We start from the raw sequence: 11,682 nt of genomic DNA, 5'->3' as shown, positions 1-11,682 counted from the left end.
GCTCTGGCCCGTCTGTGTTTCTGTGATAGGAGAGGTGGACACCAGTAGTTTCAGTGGCTTGATCTATTGGAGAGATTTCACAGCTCTTTGAGCACAGTAATCCTAGAGCTCTTAATACAAGATGGCAAATAAAATGGCCCCCTGGAAGATGCTGAAACTCTTAGTGAATCCTACTTTAGCTGATCTGTATCGCCCCACAGTGTGAATCCCTCTTGTCCTTACAAATAAGGTCAACAACACTTTGCTATATAGAGTAATTTCCTCTGAATTCTATAAATGCATTTATTTGTTTTAATTGCACACTTCTGCACACTGCACATTAAAAAGGTAATGCATTGAATACAGTAATTAAACGTTCATATGGGCTTGATTTGCAGCACATGCACAGAATTTGATTGCTGGGTTTTCCAAAATGTAATATTCATTGTGGTATTAAGTCTGAAATACATAATAGTTGTAAGGTGAGTCAAGCCATTAAAGCACATTACACATTACAACCTTTCTCTTTTACTACACTTGATTGATATTTTAATGACACACTGTGCAGACTGAGGTATAAATGTATTATTAAAATGTTAATGATTTGGCAGATTAATTCATTCTTTCGATACCACACAACAACACTTGCATGGTTTAGCATTAACCATGTGAGAGGAACTGACAAACTGATTTTAATTTCTGATTTGTAGCCCCTTTAAAAAATAAATAAATTAGTTGGACTCTGAGATCAGAATAAAAAAAAATGTGTGTGTAATTTCACTTGTATACTGAAGAGGGCGGTGTTGTTTTGTATTGGTCAACAGCAGACGTGCAGTGACAAAACCTGACACTGAATCTTTTAAGTCTAAAAAGCATCTAATCATTTGAGAAGTGCAAAACATTGCAGCAGAAACAACAAACACTTTTGCCTGTAGAGCCTGTTCATTACAGTCAAAAGTTATTTGATTTGGTTTAATATTGCCTGTCATACATTTTTCAAAGTTAACCCCAGAGTTGTGTGTACAAAGTAAAGGACAACTACTAATACACCTGTGTACAATAGTCCACCATAACACTACCAAACATCAGAAGGAAAATGCAGCATTTATCTCTAATAATCCTTGACCCCCGAGGCTCAGTAGACCAAGGCAGATAAGCAAACGCCCTGTCGCTGCTACTGTTCCTGTGTGGGTGGCCTGCAGCAGTCACAGATGATGTCCTGTTGGCTGTGGAAGCTGGCGATTCATCTTCCCCCAGCTCTCCCTTCTTCTCCTTCATCTTTTTTCTCTCTCTTATCTTTTTTTTAAGAATCATTCCCCCAGTGCTGTTTTATCAGCTGACTTCAGAGCCCCCAAGCTGAGTGCCAGGTCTCAGTGTGTAGCTTTATCTGGAGAAAGAATTACGCTGACCTTGCGGCAACTTAAACACTTTATCAGAACGAATTGCAGGCCAGTGGGTTTCAATGCTGGCACTGTGGGGTTACAGCGCTGCTGTCAAAGACAGTGAGGTTTCAGCATACTGAGCCTCACTGTCCTCAAAGAAAGAAGACAGAAAAATATGCTCTTTATAGCAGCGGTTGTGTCTGTCCATAAGAGCTTGTGGAGCAAGAAGCGCATTAATAATCAGTGTTACATGGTGAAGAAATCGAGTTATAGAAAATAAGTGTTCTGTGACTGTTATGCATATTATTTATTCCTTTTGAAAAAAAAAATGTGTGACTGACAGTGAAGCCTTTCATGTTAGCATAGGACTACGCCTGTGTTATTTTTACATGTGCTGTTGAGACAGGCTTATTTTCTATGAGATTGCAAGTGTTTGATCAGAGTAAATGGTCGGCACTGTTTGTTCCTAAGTAGATCCTGCTCCTAAACACATTTCTTTTTCTATAAAAAATTTTGGATTTGTTACATCCTTTCTAGGAACGAGCTGTTCCCCGATATATCTCTGAGACGATTGTCTTCATAGTAATAACAATCCACCTATCGCTTCCTCCTTCTTGGCCATATACTTCTCTTATCTGCAGGCTCTGTTTCTTGTTGTGCTATCCCACCATTTTGTTCACTGTACAAAACTGTACCATCTCTTTTTGTTATCTTCACAGGGGCCACACCTATGTTGTTGCAGGCCTGTAAGAGTACAGCGTGCTGCAAATATGATGGATAAAAATGTTTCCAGATGAGCCAACATTTGCATGGACATGATGTGGAAAAACATGGTGCCAGTGTCAAATTGACAGTAGAGACTATTACTGAAACAATAGGTCAAATGACTGATTAGCCTAACAATGTATTATAAAAGCTGTATCCTTGTTGTTTTATGCCTTCTCGTTTACCCGCCAAGAGCCTCTGTGGGTGTGAGGGACACCATGAGCTCTCCTGGTATCATTCTTTTTCTGTCTTTTTCCCTCAGAAAAATAATTAGTTCCAAGTTCCAACTAATTGTTTACATGATTTAAACATTGAAACAGTCACGCATGAGTAGCACACTGGCTCTCTGGAGTTTGCATATTCCCTGTTTCTGGTTTTCTTCCCAGTTAGTTTGACAGTACAAAGACAGGTTAGGTTTATTGGTTACTGCAAATTTCTCAAAGGTGTAAGACCGTATATGTTGGACCTGTGATGAGCTGGTGATCTGCCCAGTGTGTTCCCCATCTCTAGCCCAAATTGAGCTGGAACAGGTGCGAGCTCCCTGCAACTCAGCGCAGAGTAAATGGGCATACAGGTGGACTGAAATTGGAAACATTTGCTGCTCTTTATATACTTTTCTGTTCCACACACTGCATGTGTGAGTTTTATAACGAGGTCACATTAGATCCGCTCTGGTAATTCCAATGGGCAATGCTCACTAGTGTTAACCCAGGTAAAAGATTGATGGAATAACTGACAGTAAAAGCACAAGTTCTGCTGTAAAATGTGACAAAAGGCAGAATTATTGAAGAAAATGTATGTGTACAGTGTGTCTGCTGCATTTAAATTCTAAAAAATATCATAGTGATTCTCACATTTTTGTGGTACTGCAATAGCCATCATTACAGCAATAATGCAAGGCACAGGTTTAAAATGTGGGATCTAAATCGATGCAATAGAGGACAAAATATCCTGGCTTTTAGTCCTTAGTACTGGTCAGGACATAAACATGCCTTACACCCTGCAGTTACTTTCAGCTTTATGAAGATTTCTAGTGAGTTGCAGGTCAGTCCGCAGCTTGACTGTTGTGGTTCACTCTCAGTAGTGTTTTCACTGACAGCAGTTTTTGGCTCCTAAAGTCTACAAACTCACTATACACTACTCACTCTGAGTTAGTGACTAGTCGGTTTTGCTGGCATTTCCTACACTGACCACCCCAGCAGTCATAGCAGACTGTAGCCCCATCATAAACAGCAGGATTATGACTACATGCTGAGCCTTTGTCATGCACACCGAAGCGCCTCTAGTAGCACATCATGCAGTGAGTCTCTCAAAGGAGCTTCAGTGACTGTCAGAGCTCAGCCAGACTCCCTGTCTCACCAGAGGAGACACAGAGACCCCAACAGTAGATGCCACTGGGGTTATTCTGTCAGACTTTGCAAAATCTGGTGGAGTGCTCCTTTAACAGTAAAACAAGATGAAAAAGATGCCTTCTAACATTTATACAGTTTTAGTTCATTGTTTTATTTTATTTATTTTAAAATCATCATGTCTGTGTAGGTTACAGCCAACAGTTGACAGTGCGAACAGTCATCCAACAATCAGCAGAGAGCAGCTTGGCAGCTTGCACAGTGACAGCCTCGATTCACACACATTCCTTATCCTTCCCTTGACATTTTAGCGTGAGCCTCTGTATGTACATTATTTGTTTTCTCATCCACACTGCTGCGATTTTCCATCCTCTGCCGCTGCTTCTTCTCCTTCATTAATACTCTGTCTCTCACTGCATAACTCAGGGGATCAATCACCAGTTGCCAAGGCAATAACACCACACGTGCAGGTGTATGTGTTTACGTGACTCTTACAGTGTGTGCTTTTGGTTTTGTTGTGCACCGACTATACCTGCTTCTCCCCAGCCAGAGCAGTGAGGCTTCTGATGGTGATGCTCTCCTGCACTACCCTTGCATTCAGAGTGGCTTTGACAGCTGTCCAGTTGAGATGCTCTCACCTGCCACACTTGGCTTCCTCTCAGCTCTGCGCAGAATAATGACCAAAATCAAAAGAAAAAGAAAATACACACCGCGCTATAAGGTTTGTTTTGTGTCTTTCTAGTTAAAAAGATGTTTTGTGTGAAGGCTCTTTATTGAAATAGCTCTAAAATATTAGCAAGGCTTGAATAAAAGACACTCTGCAGCGGAAGAGCCTCCATCATAAAACAAGGTTTTTCTGTCTGATGGCACTTTTGTTGGTTTGTAGAGTTTAAGCTGAACAATAAAAAAAGCAGTGTGAAGGTTAGACATCTGTCTCCCAGAGGTCCACATCTAACTGTTGTCACACAATGCTTGTGTGGCTAAGTTGTTTAAAGAGGATCATTTCTTTTTAAGCTGAACTGATGCATGTTTAGAAGAAACTTGAATCTCAGTGTATTCTGTGGTTTTGTCATCCTTCCTCTCTCTTTCATCCCTTCTCAACTCGTTCTCCCCTTGTTGCCATATCTTCCTTCAAGTTTCACTTATCTCTCCCTTCCCACATGTTTTTTTTGCATGCCTTGTCACTCCCTGCAACACCCCAAACCCCCAGACTCCCCTCCACTACTCTGTCTGTCCTTCCAAGCTCCTTGATTTCTCAGCTTACCCCCCTTTCAACATTCCCAGGGATGACTGATCTGGTGTATTTATAGAAAGACAGAGTGGATAATTAGAATAAACCAAGAATGATGATGCTCTTTCAGACAGTTGAATTTATTATCTCTCCCGAGTGGGAATGGTGGACTGTAGTTACTCTTGTTCGTCACATGTAAAAGTTGACCTTGTGAAGGAAAGATTGCTGTGCATGGTAATATGAATGGGTGTACAATGAGAGAGAAAGATGGCTGGCAGAAACAGACTGCATCATATTCATCAGGCCCCAGGATGTACTATACCGGCCGGATTCTGAGTAAATTAATCATGTTTTCCAATTGCAGGGAACGCCAGGGGAAGGTGGTCATCGGGCTGTCAGAAGGATGTCAGAGAAGGAAAAGTAGTTTAGGAAATATGAGCCAAACAAAATAGCACCAGGAACTGAAATGAGTGAAAACAAAGTAGAAAACTATGAGTGAAATGAAATGGCAAAATTGGTAGCCTGATCCAATTTAATCTTTATAAATCTTCAGGTCAGTTAGATTAATTTGAGAAAAATAAGTGAATAAAGCATCCTGTTAGTAGATACAGATCACATAAACTCTCTTTTTAAAACCTGGGGTTCTGCAATCAGTTATTCATCATTTGCTGAAATACTCTTGTATTTATTTTTAGAATTTGTCTTCAAAGAGTGCATTCAGAGAAGATTACTAATATAACAAAAATATACACACAAAGTCTTCCTTCAAAGGAAACATTCTCATTTGATTTTATTTCTGTTTTGTTTTGGATGTTTTTTCATGCAATTTGGAACTTTGGAGAACCCATCTAATGAAAACCACAGGAGGCAGCCTGGGAAAGGAAGCAAGAGGAGGAAAAGGAAATATAAATAAATATAAACATAAAACCCTCTGGCTGCAGGCACAGGCTTTTGTTCCTCCAGACAAGTGAGATTGATGCCCCCTCCCTCCAGAGGGTAATATTGCCCAAGCCAGGAACCAGCCAACCTTGAATTCCTGCATCACTTTTGAAAGTTGTGCCTTTGGTGTAGCAGAGGCAGCAGCTGCAGTTGCACTTCATAAAATGTTACAGTGGATGGATAGCCAGTGAAGGATACACTGAATAAAGAGTCTTTAGAGGCTGAACAGGCTGTTCAGCAGCACACCGAAATCTCTCAAAACTCTCAGTCAGTGAGCACTGAGTGTTGGGTCTGTTTACTGTCTTTTATTTCTGCAAATCTAAACCTAGTGCAGCTTTTCGACGTCTCCAATAGTGATAAATAACCTACAGACTTAAATAGATATTAGATAACAGTATATCTTCAGCATTTTGGCGTTAAAATAGGGTTTTACTCAGAACAAGTGCAAAATATCTGAGTGATTCTGCCATAAAGTGCAGCTCTGTCCACTGGTGTCAAGACAACAGGACATGTTCAGGTCATTCCTGGAGATCACAAAGTGGCAGATATGGATCACAGTGTATCCAGGACTTATATTGATTAAGTAGTGGTGCTGTGTATGTCTGGTGTATTATTTCTGTTCATCCTCTGAAACTGACTGACTCTGGAAGTTTTTTTTTTTCTTGATCTTCAATAGGGTCTCTTTTCAGATCTTTCAGCCACAGTATCTTGGTTCAGAGATTGAATATATACTCATGGAATTTAAAAGCACACCACTCACATTTGTTAAATCAAAGAAAGGTGGTCCATTTTTAAATTCCATGAGTACAGTTAAGTAATTAGAGCATTAAGAGAGAATGCTAATATTCCTAAACTGGGGCTGTAGCATGTCATTATTATACTCTATTTATTATTGTTAGTTTGTTTGCTTTGTATTCTACAAAGTGATTATCATTCTCATATTCAGTTTGAAAACATCCAGTCCTTCCATTTAAAGGTGCAGCTAGATAAAGGCTGGGGCGATGTTTCTTGACAAATGACTGTCCTAAATCTACATGCAGGTGAAGATCCCATTCAATAATGAAACTAAATAGAAGCTACCTGGATGTAATTCCGGGTGACGGTAGCCCACTGTGACTCAGTAGACAAATAAAATCTGAATTAAATACCATTACTGTGGATACTGCGATTAAAGCACAATTAAAGGCATGATAATGTTATCAGTGGGTGAATTCTGCCAGGAAAATAAAAATGTAAACAACTGCCTTTCTTGCATGAGCTATAGCTCCAGACTGAGGGCTGGTTTGCAGTATTCCATATATGTTTAAAGCTTGTAGCCCTAACAGGCAATTTGTGTGGCAAAATGGCATCGTGAGGAGGCTGTGAAGAAATTTCCAACCTCATCACCCAGAAATGATGTGAGGTGATGTCAGTAAACTGCACACAGCACACAGATAATTATCAACACAGCTGTTCTGTGACACTGCTGTGAAGGGTAAGATAAGCATGAATACGGACCAGTGCTGCAAGTCTCACTTTCTTTGGGTGGAACAGTCACTGTTGAAGCAGAAATTCTGTTTCATGCTGTCCTTTACTGTCAGACAAGGCATTTTCCTGCACTTAATGTAAACTGTGTAGTCAGAATGGAACAGTTTTTTTTTAATGCAGCTTCACTTTGTACACATCTTGGAAAACAAGACTTAGATCTGGAACCTAGGCTGAAAGATGTCCAGGCCACCGTGGGGGATGGGAGCTGCCAATCAGAAGAGACGCTGCCACAGAGAAGAGGGTTGGTGTCTGCGACTCCACTGAAGCCTAGACAATACAAGGTTACACTTCCATTAGCACTGGGGCTGTGAATTTGATATGAGCAGCGAGTGGGAAATGGCCAAGAGAGTGGGTGCAGGAATTATACAGTAGTAGGCTACAGGAAAAACTGAGGCTTGCACTTAGGCTGCACATTAGGACCTATCTTCACAGCAGTCATTATGAGGATATACTGTATAATCAGAAATTCAGAGCTAGGTTGTTGAATACTTGTCATTTGATATTGTTTTCTATTTTAAAAAATATGGATAATATCTGCTTTAATGGTGAACCTGTTACTGCATCCAGTATGTTTATGTGTGTTACCTAATGTTGATATGTTTGTTATTATTTTATGTATTGCGGTTTTAATGCTTTGTTGCCTTTATGTAACTTTTTATTTTAAGACTAAGTGTTCTTTTTGGCTTTTGACTCCTTACCTGACTCCAAAGGAGAGCTGCACAATAATTCCTATATGCCTAGACTGTCTGGTTTATGCGTAAATGGCAAATAAAATATTGAATATTGAATTGAATGAATAGAATATTAGGGAATCAGTGAAATGAGATTCATGTGTTGTATCTTACACAACACAGGAGAGTTTAGCACCTATTGTCTATTTATATAAGCAAACTGTATTATAGTTATCCTTGTTTCCTTTAAGCTCCTTTTCTGCTTTTGAACCTATCTGGTCAGGCAGTTAGCAAATTTAATAATACAACTATTGCTGTGCAGATAATGTAGATGCATTTATTCAAGAAGTCTTTCATGAGTTTTTCCAGTCAGTGAATCAGCATGAATGAGGCTCTTGAAAGTGCATTATAATTAGCTTCCATGGAAAAATTAGGCAAGGAAGCTTCTTCTTCATTGTTCTAGCTGGCCTTCTGTTAATTTGTTGTTTGTTGTTGAATGTTGAATGTTCTCTCAGAGTGACTGCTGTGGATCAATAAAAATGTTTGTAATTTTCTCAATAATGATTGCTTTTATTTTCCTATAGGTGACTTTTTAATAAAAATGTAGTCACAAATCAGATGTTGGTTTAAATTTTAATGGAAATCTGAGACAGCGATGAACTGATAAAGATTTGTTTTTAGTGACCTTTAGAGTAAATTCCAATTATCTGCGTGCAAAATCGTAAACCATCGCTGCCTTTGGTCTGAATACAGCAGTTGGTGGTCAGCCCCTGATCTGTGATCACCCTCTCTCTGTGTCAAACAAGTGTTGCATTGCCTTGTATGATAGATGTTTTCAAATGAGCTAGGGTTTGTTTGAGGACAACATGCTGTCACAGGACAAACTGAGATTTACAAGTCTGACTCAAGTTTTGAGAAAGCCAACAGCACAGCAGGCTGACAATGGACTGAACCTGTGCAATGCAACAGCAACCAGAGTTGTGCCCCAGGCGACATGTTCAGTACAGGCGTTGTTCCTCATGTTGCTTTTTTATGTTTAAATTTGAAAAATGTTGTGGAAAGAAAGCCCATAGCCTCAGTACTCGTGCCATGAATTATGAGAATGCTGACTTTTATTAACAGGACTATCACAAAAGTGGAAAGATGTCCATCTGGAATTTCAGAAAAGGCAGCAGTCATACAGCAAAATAGAGTATTCATTGTAGAATCTTATTTGCATTCTCACATACAGCTTCTCCAGCTAATTTCTAAATAATTTCAGGGTGCATATCTGAAAAGGGCTATAATAAGGCAGACTGAACTAGGCTCTTTATGTCTGCAGGAGTTGCTGGAAATGCTAGAAAGGGATCTGTTTATTAGGTTTTTCACATTTGATGACCCATTTTCACTTGATTTTTCGTGCAGCATTTGTGGTATAGTCAGTGCCCATGTATTTAAACCTTTTGAAAACACAAGCACCACTTCTTTTTCCCGGACAGGGCCCATGAGGTTGACTAATCTAACAGCTTGATTATCTCCTGAGAAATTTACTGCATTTAAGACTTGGTCAGATGAAAATAGGCCTTCTCACTGAAAATATTTAAACTTTTCAAACACAGTTGTAGCAGTAACTTTAATAATGATGTGCCAATAGACAACATCTGGGTTACCATCTCCTAGGGTAGGGTGACCTGCTACAAATCTATCAACTGGTCTGGTCTAAAACGAGCGAAGACCACGCCCAACGTTGACATTGATTGGTCAGTTTGGTGTCAGGTGTTATGCTTTGATAACCTGTTGAGTAAACGTGGGAGTAAAGCTAGCGGGAGTTAAACAAGCATGCTGCAAGAGTAACTTAAAATTTCCAAAGTTAACTAGTTTTTTTTTTTTTAAGTGGCAAAGCGCCAGGTGTGAGTTGTGCGACTGAGCTGCACAACAGCAAGGCTAATGTTCTCACTTTGTCTCAAGACAACGCCAGGCATTAACCAAGAAATGGACACACAGGTGGCCTTATCGCAAAATGCCAACCCTGAGGAAGCCCAAATACGGACACTGACTCGGAATATACTGAAATATGTAGGTAGACAGAGACAAAAACACAGAGCGGTCTAAGCACCAGGCCAGAGGATCCATACAACACTGAGATAAAGAAGGAGAGATTTTATTGATGACATTGTTCGTGCCTGTTGGACCACAGTGGATCTGGAGACGCACCAAAACAGACGCTGCCGTCCGTGCGCCGCAGAGCCCAGGTGACTTTGAGACATCCCTTTATTCAAGGTGTCATTCAGGAATTTTACAGAGAGGATAACTATACATTTTAAAGGCAAGTTAATGTTTAATTTTGATGTTTGTTATTCTGGCCGACTATAAAATGCAGCTGGCGTGGTGTGTTGGTGTTTGCAGTTTATTTAGTGACGTCATACTGTTGGAGTGAGGTGTTTATTTGAACGACGTAATGACGTAGTTCATGTACAGTCGCCCACATTTGCTGTGGCATGACCTTGTTGTCATTGTGTGTAGTGGCCACAGACATAGTCAAGTCCAGTGGTCTGGCAAGGTTTAGTCACATGTATGATTTCATCGGCCTGTTTGTGTGACCTGCTGACAGACCTATGTCATATTAAATATAACGTAGCATAGAGTATCAACATCCACATCACACTGTGTTATGTGGACGTGCATAGCTATGTATGTGTATGTATATGAATATGCATTCCTATATTATATTGACATACTGCACCTATAATATTTTTCAGCTTAAAGTGTAGCCAACTTTGATCTGTTGATAAGGTGATTTAAGGTGTGCATGGTTTTGCTAATTTCAGTCACATTTTAACTTGCAGGATATATTTAAAAAAGCATTATAGGACGATCTCTGAGAGTGTCCCTCCATGCCTCGCGTTTTGCCTTGTGTTTTACATTGTTTATATCTGATGTGATGTGTAGGGATTATTTTATGACATGAAGGGTTATTGCTTTATTGCCCATCAAAAGTATCATTTTGCAGTTTTTATTGACCGTTAACAGTACTGCCTTTTGCATGGTTACAGAAGAGGGACTATTACATTTTTATTTATTTACGTCTTTTTGTTGTGCAGTTGTGGCACTTTGTCATCATTTTTGTCTCTTTGAGGACATTTTTGCATCTGTTGTAGATGTTTTCACCTTCTGGTGGTTTTGCATCATTATGCGTGTCACTATGGTTGGTCTGTAGGTTATCTCTGTAGTCATTTTGCATGTCTTATTTTGGTGTGTCTGTTTGGTTCATTTTGCATCTTTTTCAGATGCAAAATGTGTATCTACAATGTTCTTTCATAAGGCAACGAGTGGACAAGTACCCAGATAACACTGAGAACAAAAAAAGAGAAGAAAAGGAATGTGCATTAGGAAAGTAAAATATGTATAAATACAGATGTATATGTATGTGTGTGTGTGTATGTGTATATATGTATACACACACAGTTTAGATTGTTTTTCAGATAGATATATACAAAAGTATATTTACAAGGTATTGCACTGAGTATTACACCCTCAGTGCAGTGTGATTATTTTGCATTATTTATGGTTATTTTGTGTATCATTCAGGTTGTTTGGTGTCTGAGATATTTTGCAGGTAAAGATAAAGGGCACCCTAAACCCCCTGGGCCCCTCAACTGTAGGCCCATTGATTTATCCATTTCTAGTAAGCCGCTTACTGCCTCTGACTTTTTCTGTACGCTGAACTGCAGCCTGTACACTGAAAAATGCGGAAGAGACCGGCCTCTGGGGAGCTTTGAGGCTGGTCAGATTTGTGTACCAGAGTCACACCAGGCTTATTGCTTGTTAGCCTATTAGCTTGTGGATATTACTCCTAATTC

General features: G+C 39.7%; 1 long non-coding RNA gene across 2 annotated transcripts in view; it reads left to right on the top strand.

Moving 5' to 3' along the window:
- Nucleotides 1-11,682, top strand: part of LOC109961241 (uncharacterized) — a 38,561-nt gene that overhangs the window by 7,322 nt on the left and 19,557 nt on the right. Inside the window, exon 1 of one of the 2 annotated variants that reach the window (XR_002275105.1) lies at nucleotides 9,623-10,074. The exons of the other annotated variant lie outside the window; for it this stretch is intronic. This is a non-coding gene — a long non-coding RNA (uncharacterized LOC109961241). Of the gene's footprint in view, nucleotides 1-9,622; nucleotides 10,075-11,682 lie in introns of those variants that run through there. 2 annotated transcript variants of the gene reach the window in all.

Source organism: Monopterus albus, unplaced genomic scaffold, assembly GCF_001952655.1.
Source record: "Monopterus albus unplaced genomic scaffold, M_albus_1.0 scaffold53.1, whole genome shotgun sequence".
Lineage (NCBI taxonomy): Eukaryota > Metazoa > Chordata > Actinopteri > Synbranchiformes > Synbranchidae > Monopterus > Monopterus albus.
This window is presented reverse-complemented; position numbering and strand designations above follow the sequence as displayed.